The sequence below is a fragment of the Triticum urartu genome, chromosome 2A (genome assembly GCF_056163025.1).
Source record: "Triticum urartu cultivar PI428250 chromosome 2A, HENAU_Tu73, whole genome shotgun sequence".
NCBI lineage: Eukaryota > Viridiplantae > Streptophyta > Magnoliopsida > Poales > Poaceae > Triticum > Triticum urartu.
The window spans coordinates 751290129-751306353 of record NC_141874.1 but is presented as its reverse complement, the minus strand read 5'-3'; positions in this window follow the sequence as shown (position 1 = coordinate 751306353).

The window sequence follows — 16225 nt, the reverse complement described above, 5'->3', positions numbered from 1 at the left end:
AAGCCTGCACGCAAGCCAAGTGCTTCATCAGCAATGCCCTCACGGCCAGAATCATCAAAGCCCTCACGGCCAATTCCTCATGCTGCTCCTGTTCCTCCAAAGTCCTCAGCTCCTCCGCCAAAGCCTTCAGCTGTTCCGACCAAATCCTCAGCACCTGTGCATCTCGCTTCGTGCCAAAGGACTGCCGGCATCTCCATTGCCTCAGGTGTCTCAGCTAGTTCCTCAGCTGCACCAAGTTCCTCAGTTGGCCCCTCACAGCTGAAGACAAAGGCCACTGCTGGACAAGGTCCACGCCCAAGTCCTCAAAAGAAGCAAGTCGCTTTCCAAGTGTCGTCTGATGAAGATGAAGCTGATGATGATGAACTTGCAGAAATCATCAGAGACAGGCAAGTCAGGGCCGCTAGAGCCAATGGATTAGAGGTGCCACTACTTTTGGATCCCAAGCTAATCCTCGACTACATTGATGATTGGCACAAGGACCCCAACACTCCCTTGCCTGACTTCAAGCTGACTCCTGGCCAAAGTCACATGCTGACCCACTTCATTCAAGAAGAAAAATGGAAATTTGAGAAGGCCAGACAGATCAAGAAAGCGCAGTACAAGAAGGAGAAATTTCTGAAGAACAACGTTGTCACTATGACAACTGATGAACTTGTAAAAATCCAATCTGAAATCAAAACCCTCAGCGATGACTTCAAAGCCTACTATGCTGATTGGCAAGGAGCCAAAGTTAGATTTGTAAAGATAACTGAAAAGTTCACTTCAAATGTTGCTGCCCCAACGCAACAGGAAATTCCTCAGGCTGAAGCATCTGCTCAGCCTACTGAAGAAAATGCCAGCACCGCTGATGATAATCAGGCTACTGAAGATAATGTGAGTTTCAGGGCTGATGACTGCATTCCAGCCGCTAAAGAAATTGCCAGGGCACCCACTAGTGGTGTGCCTAAAGAAACTGAAGAACTCAGGGCAACTGCATCAGTTGTGCCTGAAGAAAATCAACCAGATTCCTCAGCTGCTCCTGCACCAACTTCAACTCTAATCCTTCCATCTGCATCAGATGTGAAGAAGACCAAGGCTGCAGAGCGTGCTGCAGTGAAGAAAAGGAAAGCATCAGCTGCTTCAGATTCTTCAGCTCCGAAGAAAATGAAGCTTATGACAAGTTCATTTGCACATCCGATTGATGTTGTTCCCATCTCAACCAAGCCATCAAAGGACCTTGTTCCTTTTGATGAAGAATATGTGATCCCCAGTGGATCTGATGAAGCAACTCATTCTGCTGCTTCGTCTGAACCATTGGATGAAGAAATTGAAGTGGATGCGGTCCTTTCAACACCTATCATCTCCTCGCCTATGCCTCAGTTCACAGTTGAAGAGGTTGGCGTTGAAGAAATGGAAGATGAAGATGTGGACATTGACTGCTCCACACCCGTAATCAGTGATGAATTCTGGCAAAGTCAGCATCCAAACTCTCCAATGTTCACCCCTCTACAGCAAATTCCTCAGTCCCCCACACAAACTGTTCACATGGGCTCTGAAGAAACTCATCCCACTGCATCTGTCCATGAGGAAATTCCAGCCACTAGCGCTGAAGAAACTACTGCTGCTGAACAACCAACGACGCAGACTGCCACTGAGGAGGAACCAGAAATTCCTCAGCCTGAAGAACCTGCGATTGAGATTCCTGAGGTCGTGATGCAACTCACTGACACTCCTCTACCGAAGCCAAAGGATCCATTCTCACGCAAGCAAAAGTTCAAGGCTGATGATTTCTTCGGCGAGCACGTATTCTTCAAAGATTACAACCCATATGACTCTGCTCTCATTAGGAAGAGGCATTTCTGGACTGCTAGTCAAGCCAATTTCTATTCCTCAATGTTGTTCAACAAGGAGAAGATTTTCTACCATGAGCATATTCCTCACGTGGATATGGAATCTCTGCCGTGCTTCGCACCAGTCCTCAGTGTTCTTCATGATGCTGGACTGCTCAACTTCTGCTCTGACATCTGTGATTGGAATGAAGAACTGATTCTTCAATTTTATGCAATGCTGCACATCACCGGAGATGCTGAAGATGTGAATTCATGGGTGTTGGACTGGATGTCTGAAAACACTCACTACACTGCACCAGCCTCTGAATTGCTTCGTGCTCTACCACTCAGTCCTCCCCTTGAAGAAGCTCGCTGCATCTACAGTGAACCTGAGCTCACACATCATTACATGCAGGTGCTGATGAAACCTTTGAAGCCAGGACAAGCACCAAGAACCAAATTCCTCGTGAAGGAATTGTTGTACGTGCCTAGAACTGTTTATCGTATTCTTACAAGGACAATCAGTCCTATCAAAGGTCACGACTCATCTGATGAGGAAATTGTTGGCATCATGAAGAATCTGGTATTCAACATCGTTCATGGCATTCCTGTCAATTATCACGATTTCTTCATGAGGACTATGGCCAATGTTGCACTGTCTTCGTTTGAGTTGAAGCCTTATGCACCTTGGATCATGAGATTCCTCAGGACAAGGTCTTCACTCAACTACAAAGCTGATTTCCAGAATCATCTCAGCTACTTGCCCCCAATTGAAGTCCTCAAGCAGACATATTCCTCAGTTGATGGAAAGGGCAAGGCACCAGCTGTAATTGATGAAGGCATTCGTCCATTGGATGGTCAGTTTCGCAAAGCTGCATCTTATTCCACCAATGATGACTCTGCCACACATGACTCTGCCAATGCACCCAAGTCCACTCCTGAAGCCATTGCTCCGCGCGTGATGACTGACCGTGAACTTCTGCTTAGTCTTCACCAGAAGGTGGATCGAAATCACAAATGGGTTAAGCGTCAGTTTGGTTCACTTCTTCACAACATGACTGCCACACACAATGCAGTGAAGAAAAACCACTACTACCTCCATCAAGTCTTCGGTCGCACCTAGGCAATCCTGTCACATCTGTATGGTGAAGAAAATCTGAAGAACATGGGTGTTAATGAAGATTTTGACTGGTCTGCACCTCCACCGAAGAAATTCAAGAAGGTCAAGGTTCCTTCTCTGGTGGCCAGCTCATATTCTTCATCGCGCGGCACTGATGAACATGAAGATTTGGACGACACTGTGGCAGGCCCTACATCAACCAACGACCCCAACAACGCTAGCGCTCCTTCATCAACATGATTATCTTCAGGGGCGTTAGTCCTCATTTTCGATCCTTTTGGTCATTCGATGACAAAGGGGGAGAAATATGAGTTAGTCTTCAAGCGGGTCTACTATATGGGTGTTTTTTTGCTAAGTTACAACTCTCGTTCTTCTGAAACTTTATCGGATCGAGTTGTAATCTTAAACCCGATGGTGCTCTGATACTTTTGATGCACTGTGCTCTGATACTCTTGATGCACTATTCTGCATGCTCATTCCTCGTTAATATTATTGCACACATGCTGAATTTCATCAGGCACCATATTTCATCACGCATTTCAAATTCTTCATATTATATGTTAAATGTGTGTATGAATTACAAGATATAGGGGGGGGATCTCCATGATTCAACTCTTCAAGTGTGCATTGCTTCAAAAGCAAATTCCTCACTATGCACATCTTCAGGGGGAGTTCTTCTATATCTTGCAATCAAATTTCTCAATATCAGTATTTACACTTCATATGTTTATCCCCGTTGAAAACTTAACCTATATTGTCATCAATGACCAAAAAGGGGAGATTGTAAGTGCATCTAGTGCCCCTTAGTGATTTTGGTGTATTGAAGACTTATAGGTTAAGGGACTAATGCGTGTGTGAGTATACACAAGTCTATAAGTCTATGAGGAGTTTGATATTTACAGGAAAAGTCGACCCCTAAAAATGAATATCTTCGACTGAAGATTTTGGTATTTCTGAAGACTTTCATGAAGACTTTGAAAGTGAAGAAATTGGTGTGTCCGTGAAGACTTGATATTCATGCGAGAAATATGAAGCTTGAAGACTTTCGTGTTCATAGTTTTGTTTTTCTCTTTCTTGAGTCATAGGAAACACCGTACTATTAAAGGGGGTCGGGGAAATACTAAGGAAAAATTTCCATGTGATGCTCAACTCAAAATCCTACACCTACCAATCCCTTCGAGTGAAGCCATTGGAAATCTCATACAGTTCAGTCAATTTCTTTAGTGACAGAGACGAAGTTCTTCTGGTCTCTGAGGAATTTGTCCTGACTGAGGAGTTAGGGATTCGCCAGTGCGGATTGCCTACACAGTGAGGAACATGATAGCCCTGAGGATTTTGCTACTCAAAATTCCACCAGTTGTTGTGCTATGCGCCAGCTGTCCCAAAATATCTATCCACCTAACGGTCATATCATTGAAGGGCATTTATGTCTTATCATGTCGGGCTGCTCCCTAGGCTATAAATAGCCGCCCCCTACAACCACTAGCTGGTTGGCTGCTCCGAGAGAAACTGACACTTGTCATTTGAGAGCAACCCATCCTCCGACGACTTTGAGCGAAAATCATCAAGTGAGGAAAAACCAAAAACCCAAACACCTACAAACCCCAAGTGGTTGAGCATCACTGAAGAGATTGATCCTGAGTGGATCCGACGCTTGTTACCTTTGAAGACCGTGCTTCTTCCAGACGGTTAGGCGTCATGGTCTAGAGCATCCAAGAGGAATTGTGGATCGCCGAGTGACCAAGTTTGTGAAGGTTTGGAAGTCGCCTGAAGACTTACCACGAGTGATTGGACAAGGTCGGTGTGACCTTAGTTCAAGGAGAATACGGTGAGGACTTTGTGTCTTGGACTAAGTGTCCTTGACTGGGTGTCCAGGACTGTGTGTTTCGAGTTTAAATACTCAGCCGCTCCAACCAGACATACAGCTGAGACAGCAGTTGGGAGAGGCGGAGCCCAATGGGCCAACCCTGTAGCACAGGCTACAGGGTCCGATTTGTTTTTACGTACTAAATATCAAGTTTTTGGCCCAGGGCAACAGGGTAGGCCGGAAAGAGTGCTACAGGGCCCATAATACCAGGCGCGCCAGGCCTCCTTTGGTCCGCTTCCAGCAGCAACTAGTCAACGATCTATGTGGCTTCCCGTATATAGCGAACAAAACAATCGATCCGAGAAAAAAGGCGTACCGCCGCGCACAGCGATTCGTTCAGCGACATGTGCAGCGGCCGGCGGCGATCGGTCGATCCAGGGATTGAGAACCTGTGCAGCAGCGGCGGCGATCGAACCAAGACTCCAAGAGGCAAGAGCTAGCTAGTAGGTACTTCTACTGTAGCTGCTCTTTCTATAGGGTTCGATTTAAATTTTGGAATTGATCTATTCCTGAGTCCTGATGAAGTGACGATTCGAAGCAGCCCGTAGCACTAGCACGGATCCGTTCCTGTCTTCCTCGTCGATCCGAACGTCCGCATGGCAGCGGCAGCCGGCACCGGGGGCGTCGTAATTTTCTCTTCTTCTCTCTTAGCAATATATCAATGTGTTTTTGATTTTTTTTGTCTAGATTAAGGTCATCTATTGAGTCGAATTTACCCCTTATTTGTGTTGTTTGTCCTACATATTTTTGTATGTTGCCACAATTAAATCAATAAAATTGTTGCTAGCAGATTGAATGACCCGGGCAAGATAAAATTGATAGAACATTATCATCCAAAATCTGAAATATCTGGTAAGAAGAAAACACTTTCTAAGGCATTTTATTATGTTCTACTCCCTCCGTTTGTTTTTATAAGACATTTCGGGCAGCTTGTTTTGTACTGTTTTGTACAGTGTCCGAATGTCTAAACGTCTTATAGAAATGAACAGAGGTAGTACTTGAAACTGTAATTCTAATTTTGTTATTGTAGGTTATTGAGCCTTGGTGTCTCATAATGTGTTTTGGAATTTGAGAATGCAAGACATCCTTTTCAATACATTTTGTTGTTTATTTTAGCATTATATTGAGCAGTGTGACTATTGGATTGTTTTTAACCTTTTATAAATCGACTTCTATTATGTTTGGTAGTCCGTGTTACAAGCTATGAAACGCACCTTTGTTTAACACATCGGTTGCTAGATTTTTTTTTCCAATGGTTAAGTGGTGCATCAGGGTAAGATTAGCTCCAGCTCCGCCCCTGGCAGTTGGAACTGGTCTACCAAATCATTGTCTTCACCGAGCTTACTGGTTCTATTTCCTCAACTCTTTCATTTCCTCATAACTGTGCTGTATATTTGTTCTTATCTGTGTTTGAAGACTTTGACTGAAGACTTTCTCAATTTCCTCAGTTCAATTTCTTCAGTCTGTTTGTCTTCATCCTGTGTTATCCTGTGATTACGCTTCCTGTACTCTGTGCCTGTCTTCATTTCATCATGATGACTATGCTTGTATTCTGTTGTGTTTACTTTTGAGTACTTATTCCGCTGCTAGTAGTTCTTCGCTAAGGAATTTCCTCACCAGCAAATTCCTCAGTGAAGAATTTCATAAAAATCGCCTATTCAACCCCCCCCCCTCTAGTCGATATAACGCACTTTCAACTTCACTGTATTAAAAAAAGTTCACCTTATGTTCAATGTGCATTTTTGAAAATGTTCATCGTATATTAAAAAACTAAAAAGTACCCAAAAACTACATAAAAATTAGGAGGTAAAAAAGGGAAACGGGAGGGAAAATGAAAAAAAAAAACGCTTCACTACAGTGAAACGGTGAACTGACTTTTTATTTTGAGCAACTACGGTGAACTGACTTGAGTAGCGTTGCCGCTACAGAGAATGCTACTGGGCCGGCCTATTGCGCTACCACCCTGTGGCGTCATCTATTTGGCGCGTAGGTCACTACATAAGCTCCCCCAGCTCTGACCGAAATTGCATTTCGGCAAACCCATTAGCTCTTTTTGGATTTGGGAAGGTTCAAACGGTTTTTTCTTTTTTCTTTTTGTTCTTTCCTGTATTTTTCATTTTATTTTTTTAATTTGCAATTTTATTTTATTTTTCATATTTATCTCTTTATCTTAAATCTGATCATTTTTCGAATACATGAACATTTTTTCAAATCGTGTAATTTTTTTAAAATTGCAAACATTTTAATACAAATCCATGAACACTTTTTTAAAACCTGAAAATTCATTAATTTTTTTTATTTTTGTACTTTTTGAAATTGTGAACAGTTTTTATACCATTAAATACTAACATTTATGTTGATGAATATTTTTTGAAAATTACGGAACAATTATTTAAATTCACAAACCTGTTTTTCTTTTGATGAACAGTTTTCAAATGCATAAAATGTTTTTTAATACATGAATAATTTTTTAATATATGCAGTTTTTTGTAATTCACGAACATTTTTGAAAAATTCATAAACATTTTTTGAATTCACGAACATTTTATCGGTTTCAGGAACATTTTTTGTGCACGAACATGTTTTCAAAATTACGAATATTTTAAAACTATCATGTATTTATAGAAAAATGTTTGTGTGAACTGCCGCAGTCACCAACGAGAGCCTAGGACTTGCTCCCCAAGGTATCCCTCACATTGTGAGCCCCGCCGGCGGCGGCCTCAGACCCCTTGGTCCCTCTTCGACGGCCCCGGCGCAAGCACGACAGCCACCCTTGGGCGTGCCCACCCAGTCGCCCGTAGTCTCGCTAGCCATCAGAATGAACACCATATGAAAAAAAATATCAAACGTGCATTAGATATATCAGCATCAATGATTTGAGTAGTATAGGGAAGTAGTTCACATAATAGAATGGGGACCAAAGGAAGCATTCATGAATGGTTATCACTGGTGCATCAAGGTCATGGTGACTTAAATGAGCAAGATGTGGTAGATTGAGAAGGATTAAGGGCACAGCCAACGCCAACCCTTAAACCGCCTGCATACGTTTGGACTGTGAAAGCCATCCAACACGGGTCTGTATCTGTCCACTCGGCGGCCCGGATGTCTATTTTCTCGTAAACCAGGGACAAACATGGGGGAAGGGCTTCCGGACCGCTACATGGCCCACGTCTGACCACCCTAGCCCGCCAAAAAAAAAACCACCGCCTCTCCCGCGCTTTCCATCCAACGCCCCGCGCCACTTGCCACGCCACATTCATGCCAGCCCAGAGCATGCAGCGGTCGGCATTGATGCCCGTGATTTTCTGCACGGGAGGGCGGCACTGATGGATGCGATCTCTCGAGCGTCGCCGCTTCAATGCGAATGGTGCATCCCGAGAAACAACCTCCGCCGCTGCGCCGCATTGAAGCGGGCTGGCCGCCCATTCAGCTTGCTTGCTGCAGCTATTTAAGCCGTGTGTCGGTGACGCACAGAGGCGCACTCCCCTGAGCACCTCCCCTCCCCTTCCCCGTCATCGTGCCGGAGCCCCTCCTCCTCTCTGATAACTACGGCGATGCCGAAGTCATGGTGATCCGTGCCGACAGGTGGCGTTGGTAGAAGCTCTTCGTATGGTGGTTCTTGGTGGCGCCTCCCTCGCTCTCCGGCTCCTTCGGCATCCACGTCAGCCGGCTCCTCCGCCAAGTAGGAGATAGTCATCTCCTCTGGTGACGAGGAGGACCATATGCCGCAGCAGCGGCCCCGCTTTCTCTCGGAGGCCGCTGTGACGAACAAAGAGTTCGTCCGTTAGATCGATATAATGACGGAGCGTTCGCTCCGACATGAGGCCATCGCCACCATCGCCGACGCGCGTCAAGGTGGAGCCGTTGTCCTTGCCGCGCCACCGTGTGAAGCACGAGCCGCCGTCCCACGCTCTGGCCGGTCGCGGCCTCGCCGCAGCTCAACTGCGGCGTCTAGATCGGATGCCGCATGAAGGATAAGCCATCGTCGCCCCCGCACAACCATGATGTCCAGATGGGATGCCGTGTCAAGGACGAGCCGCGTCCTCACTGCGCAGCTCGTATACCATGCTGCCACACGTTCATCACCGCGACGTCAAAGGTGGAGCTACCGCCAGGGATCACGAAGGCGCGGGGCCGTATCCTCCACTACCTCAGAGGAGTCGGTTACGGCGGTGCCTCCGGCTTTTGGGCCATGGTTTCCAAGGCAAAGCGCGTGACGTGGCAGCACGCGAGATATGACACGCACAATCCTGGTCACCGCTCCGCGTTCGCCAAGTCGGACGTGGCGCCGGAATGGGCCCGTAATGACCCTGACCTCGCATCCGTGTGGGCGCTCGATCGCTTTGTCACCACCGTGGACACGGGCGCCAGGCGCCGCCACCGCCTTGACAGCGAGCTTGCCAAGATTGACGAGGAGTGGCCTCTTAGCGGCTGCTCCGCCAATGCCGGTCGCAGCAAGGCCGCCGCCAGGGCTCCGAAGGCTACGTCGGCAGTGGCCGCGGCAGCCCTCCGCACCACGCAACAGGAGGCGAAGCGGCTCCTCCGAGAGCGGCAAGCAGCCGTTGGACAAGCTGTCGCAGCCGTCCTGCGCCGTTCCGCCACTGGAGGGACGACGACAACGGCGACACAGACGGCAATGGCGGTGCAGTAGGGAGGGCGGCCACGCATACAAGGTGGTCGCCCGGTATAGGGTTTAGGTATTTTTTTTGTTAAATGATCGAAATATCGACCTTTTTATGTAAATTATAATCGAACTTGAATGAAATCCGCCGTGTTTGCACAAATTTCGTCTGGCTGGTTTAAAATTTGTTGAAATGCATGCGGACAGTGTTGGATGGCTGCCTCCCGCATACGTGTCCTGGGACGGAGGCGGGAGCATATTTGTGGGTCGGCGTTGGAAATGCCCTAACATATCATGTAGAGTACTATACACATAGGGGATTAGGTAAGAAGAATCGATCAGCCAATGTTGAAGTGGTACGTCAACGAGCTAGCGTTTCATGCATGCAACGAAGGAGCATTGGTGTTGTTGTGGCAAATTGGCAATATAAAAGTTGGAACCACAAATCATATTAAGTATCTGTATGCAATGATCTATTTACGTGTGTGTGAAAGAAAATACAACTTGACGCAAATACCATACATGGACAAGATTAGAAGGTATACAAACTATGATTAGAGCGATGTAGATGTGCGAAAGAAAATACAACTTGACGCAAATACCATGCATGAGCATGATTAGAAGAGATACAAGCTATGATGAGAGTGATGTAGATAAGATGATCTAGCAAATTTCTATGAGTGTGCCCCGGTGAACACCCTATGTTAGATGTGCGGCTATAACACATGTTAGCTAGAGTGATGAGCCTGTGTAGATACTATTATGGTCTTGGTGGCCTTTTGTACTCCTAGTGCGAGATGTTGGAAACCTTATACTCCCTCCATTTTATAATGTAGTGTCTATAATTTTTTGCAAAAGTCAAACATTATAAACTTTGACCGTATCTATAGAGAAAAATAGGTACATCTAGAATACCAAATGCACATCATTGAATATATCGTGAGTTATATTTTCAGAATGTACATGTTTGATATTGTAGATGTAGATAGTTTTCTCTATACATTTAATTAAAGTTGGCAAAGTTTAACTTTCACAAAAATCTATAGACACTACATTGTGGAATGAAGGGAGTACTACAATAAGAGAAGGATCGATCCTGCATGGATCCATGCAGAAGCTGCGGTGATTTCATCATCTTTTCGGGAAAGAAAAACAACATTTTTATTGAGGTTCCAGGGTTGATGGGGCGGTGGAGCTGTGATTTAAACAGAATCCAGCTGCTGAGGACATGGTGGTCAACTGTGGCTACTGACTGGGCGGTCGGCTCGATCTGTATCTGCATGGGGGAGCCTGAAGGATCTATCTCCCTAATAAAGGCTTGACACGTACACATCACATGGCCATTTTAAGCATACTGACAAACAGAGCAGGCCCGAGTACGATCGCACGGGGCGCCCAAAAATTTGAGGGCCCAAATTACGTCTTAAATAGTAGCATTTAATAGTGTATTGATCAAGAGAGTGATGAATACTTGATCGCCCATGCAATGTTCCAACTTCCAACACCAACCAGTTCCAAATTCCAAGGACAATCAATACAAACACACACACACATTTCTTTTGACCTCTCTCTATTTGAATAACATTAATATTAATAATTAACGCTACTAGTACTTCGTTGGATTAGAAATTCCACATGCATCGAATTCATAACTACGTAGTACTACTTGAAGTAAGGCTGGTTGTAATGAGGAGTATCATATACTTCCTCCTGTCCTGTGGAGTATCATTATGGGATGGAGGGAGTAGTATTTACGTGTGGCTTGTGACGCCATGTATGCATGGACCCGAATAATAGTGGTACTTATTTCGCAAAAAGAAAAGAATAATAGTGGCACTCGGTGAGCGGCTGTTCGTCGTCTGCATGCATGTGGGACGTACGCGCGATTCTCGTCGACGTGTTTCTTGTTTGGATCGGCATATTTCCTGGTACCGGCACATCGTCGAGCTGGCCAATCGCATCGCTCGACGTAGCTGCCCTGGATCTGGATGGCATTATATATTGGTGCGTGATGCACACCAGGCCGTCCGTATCAGTGGCGACAATGCGCCACATCGGCGTCCATACTGCCAGGTTGCCCTTGCACCGTGCCCGCCGCACTTGTATCGTGCCCAGGAGACACCCGCCACGTTCCCTCCGTGGCCAATGGATTCAAACTGCGTGTTCCTTTTTCTTTTTGTTCTTCTGAAAAAGATCCAAATCAATTACAAAAGTTCATCCAAAAGTACAAAGCACTCTAAACATGATTAAAAAAATCACCGAGGACCCTGAACCATCGAACGACTCTGTGTGAATGAGCCGCGCAATGCGCCGCGGTCGCCACTCCTATACCAGTGCCAGTGCGAGCATGACCATGCCAAGAACAGTTGGAAAATGAATGGTGGCACTGAGTGAGTAGTTGTCAGTCACATGCATTGATGACACCAGCATGTAGTCAGTCCAGCTAGTGTTTCACATCGGTAAACATAGATGGCTGGACGGTGTACATACACGCTATTCTATGTTGCTCGATCCACGCGGACACATACTTACTTCCTCCGTCTTGGTCTATTGTGCCCCTCATATTTTAAGTCAAATTTTGATCATAAGACAATTTATTTGACTAACAGGAAACTTTGATCATAGACGTATAGTGATATATTGCTGCCTGATCCACACTAGCAGGTCTGCATCAGTGGCCACAATTAATGCACTAAACTGTATGCCAGTCGACATCATAAAATCTTACTCCGTGTGAGATGTTGGGTTTAACCTTTGCAATAATAAACGGATGTGTGCAATAACCGCACCCTCTTTCTAACCCCAAAATAAACAAAATCACATCCTCTATTGGAAGAGGGAAAGCATCATTTTTCGAGGTTCTAGGGTTGATGGGGGCAGTGGAGGTCCTGCAATATTTGCAGAATGCGGTGAGAATTTGGCGATCAACAGTGGCTGCGGATTTTGCGTACCGTGCTTCCAAACGGGTCTCCCTACATGAGTATACAAGTACGGTGGGCACAATATTTGATGCTCATGCGTCGAAGCTCACATCGCATGAGCTTCGACGCATGAGTATACAAGTACGGTGGGCACAATATTTGTGTACCGTGCTTTCGAACGGGTCTCCCTACATGAGTATACAAGAGTATACATGCACTCGGGATGATCTGGATCTGCATGGGAAACATAAAGGATCTTCCATTGATGGTAGGCTTGAACAGATACTATATTTTTGCCAGAAACGGCAGAACACACATCATATCACATGACTATCTTACCCTATCGGTACCCTCCTAAAGACCGTAGCTGCCTGGATGTAGTACATTATTGCTGCGTGATCCACGCTAGTACGTCTGTATCAGTGGTTACAATGCACGGCACTGTGCGCCACATAGTGTGCCCACCGTACTTGTATCCTAGGCTCTTAGCAGTTACATGTTTCCTGCGTTGTCTCAAAAAAAAACATGTTTCCTGCGTGCCCAATGCAGATGGTCCCGAATTAACCGTGCGCGTGGTCCTTGCTCTACACAATAGACGATATGCTGATGCACAGGAGCAAGGTAGGACACGCATGTATACTCTTGATGCTCATGCGTCGAAGCTCACATCGAGGGAGACCCGTTCGGAAGCACGGTACGCAAGCAAACCGCTGGCCGCTTTTATAGAAACAAAACCCAGATGCCCAGGATGGACCCCATCTGAACGTGCGGCGGCTATGGGCTGCCCTAAGCCAATTTGTTCATCCATAAAGCCTCGAGGATCGCTGCCCTACATCACGAAGAACGAATGAAGAATGGGAGAGAAAGAATAAGGAAGAGATGAAAAAATAGGGTAAAAAGTAGAATGGTTTTGCGATTGTGTGTTGTTATTTCAATCAGCCGTCAACCCTCATGTATATAAGAGGCGGTTGGACTTTTTGTACAAGAAAAAGGTTTGGATTGACCTCCAAAACCCGGAGTTTGGTTCCAACTCGGATGTTTGCTTTGAACTTTTCAAAAATGTTCGGTCTAAAAGCTGGTTGCATCTTGCGGGTCACTTTTCAGGCCGTATTTGAATTCGGATGAAAATGTGCCCAAAAGCAAATTTATCTGTTTCAACGAGACAAACAACTCTCGTGTCGGACGTTTTTTATTCGAGGCCATATTGAGTGCCGAATAGCTGGTGCAAAACAGGCAATAACTCATACTATCCACCAGACATAGTCATATGAGTGTCGGGTGTTGGAGTCACCTAATGCTCACGGTAGGGTTGCACTGCGCTGGCTCTAACTTTTGTGTACGATCTCGGATTAAGATGATCCAAATATCAAAATTGATCGACTCGACGAGGCGAAAACAATCTGTATAGAACACTTTTTCATATGAGCTATCTTGGATGCATATTTCACCAACAGTACTCTAAATACCAAATAGTATTACTTTGAGCACAACTTTGACCCCTGAGATGATATGAGATCGGATGGCGATGATCCAAACATCAAAATTGTTCATCTCGAACACACAATGATTTTTGATATTGTACACTTTCTCATTTGAGTTCATCTTATATAAGTTTCTTGTCATGGCAAAATCTGGTGTCTACAGTAGGAAGTAATCGCTTCCGCTATAAAAACCGAGCTAACCACCAATGCAGATGGTCGCGTAATTTGCGGAGATTCCCCCTAGAGTGAAAAAATTCATTAGTAGTACAATTAATATAGCACATCTGCCTATGCTCTGATCGGGCCCAACAATATTAATGACATGGCAGATTCTTCTTTCCTAGCCATGTGATACTGACGTGACACATTGATCCTCGCCACTGATAAAGACGTAGTACTCTTTCCGTTTAGGTGTATAAATCATCTTACAAAAACCAAATAATTCCAAAACACTTAGGCGTGATCCATTAAGTCTCACCTCATTTTTTTGTTTCTTGACATAAGTAAAGGAATCAACCAATAAGAGATGGGGGACGTGTATGCTTTCAATGGCTTGAGACTACCAAACATGACATGCAGTGGTCAGTTCATTGCATGCAATGCTATTAATTAGCAAATAAATATGAAGTTCTCTCATTTTCCCCTGTCTTGGTCACAGTGTACAACCTAAGATGATTTAAGAGTCATAGTGGGAGTAATTTAGGTAGTAACATAGAACACTCAAAGAAATTTTTGCTTATGTGGCATGTAGTTAATGAGGAGAGAGGTGTTTAGAGTAACATAATATGTCATTGTAACATAGCGCTTTCCGAGAAAGGATGAGTCTACAAGCTAATAAATGATGTCATCTATGACACTATAGTACTATGTTACTTTGCACTATGAAGGTAGTAATTTAGACTAGTGTCATATGCACGGCACTAGTATAAGTTACTCCCCACTATGACCAACTTTATGCACCTGGACGGAGGGAGTAGTACTATCTCCGTCTTGGTTTATTAGTCCTCTTCATATTTTGTGTCAAATTTTAAGCATAAATTTAACTAATAAATATTAATGCATGCCGTTAAAAATAATATCATTGAATTCATATTTAAACATAGTTTTTGATAATACTATTTTTACTATACATATAACTTATATTTTATTGGTTATAATTATGATTAAAATATGACACTAAATAGGAGGGGACTAATAAATTAGGATGGAGTTTTCCTTTTTGAAAAAAAATTTGGATGGAGTTTATGTGCGGTTCAGGCAGCAATATATTACGTAAAATAAATCAAGCCAGGTACGTTTAGCGATGCGATGTGATACGCTAGCTGGACCGACAACATGCCGGTGACATCAATATGTAGATTAATAGTGTACTTATAGAGATATGGTACCTACCAATGTGCAAGATAAACCTTTTTTATAGGGATGGTGTAAGATGGCCTTGTCTTGATCTCAACTCACGGCGACGAGAAACGCGGCGAGAATCCTACGCCCCCCACATGCATGTTGAGGACGGACAGCCACTCACTGGATGTGCGGACTGTACTGAAAAATGCAAGAACCACGAGCCACGCGTTGCACGAGCAGTTTATTGTTCCGACCACCAACGGTGAGTTGCTAGAAGGTGAAAAGGCCACTGTTCGGATCCATGCATCTCACCACAGGCCATGGTAAATGATTGATTCGTTAGCATCGTCGGCGTATTCCTGGTAGAGATGAGTACATGATTTAGATGCAAATTTAGGGGCCTAGACCATTCTGATGATGTAGTAGGTAGGTGATTTAGACGAGGACTTCGGGAGTTTCTTTCTTCTATAGGGTAGTATTGATGTGATATATACGATTAAGGAGTACTTACTTTAGATAATTTTGAACTGATCAAGGGCTAAGTTAAGCTAACTGGATTGACGCACTAAAGGGTGGTGCTAGGACAAATTTGATTTGTTGCCCCCCCCCCCCCCCCTCTTCCTCTCTCTCGCGACCGCGTCGCGTCCCCTCCCCCCCCCCCCCCCTGGGCGGCCGGCCGCGCAACCTTTCTCTCCCGCCTCCAGCCCCCCTCTCCCCCTCCTTCCCGCCGCTGTCGCTGGCACCCGCGGCCGGCCTGGCCCCGGGGTCGCTGGTGGCGACGGCCCTCCTGCCCTTCCCCTCCTGGTGGCTCCGGCGCGGGGCGGAGTTGCACCGGGGGGTGCTCCTAGGCGGCGGCGGCCCAGCTGGCGGCGGGGTTCCTTGTCACAGAGCTAGCGGGCGACTGGGCGGCGGCGCCGTCGTTGGCGGCGGGGGTGGCGTTGTGGCTCGTCCTGGCGGCGGCGCTCGGCCCAGATCTAGGCCCTACGGGGCCCATCTGGACCTGGGCGGGCCGGCGGCGGGGCTGGTTGGCGGCGTGATTCCCGGGATGCAAGGGAGCGGCATT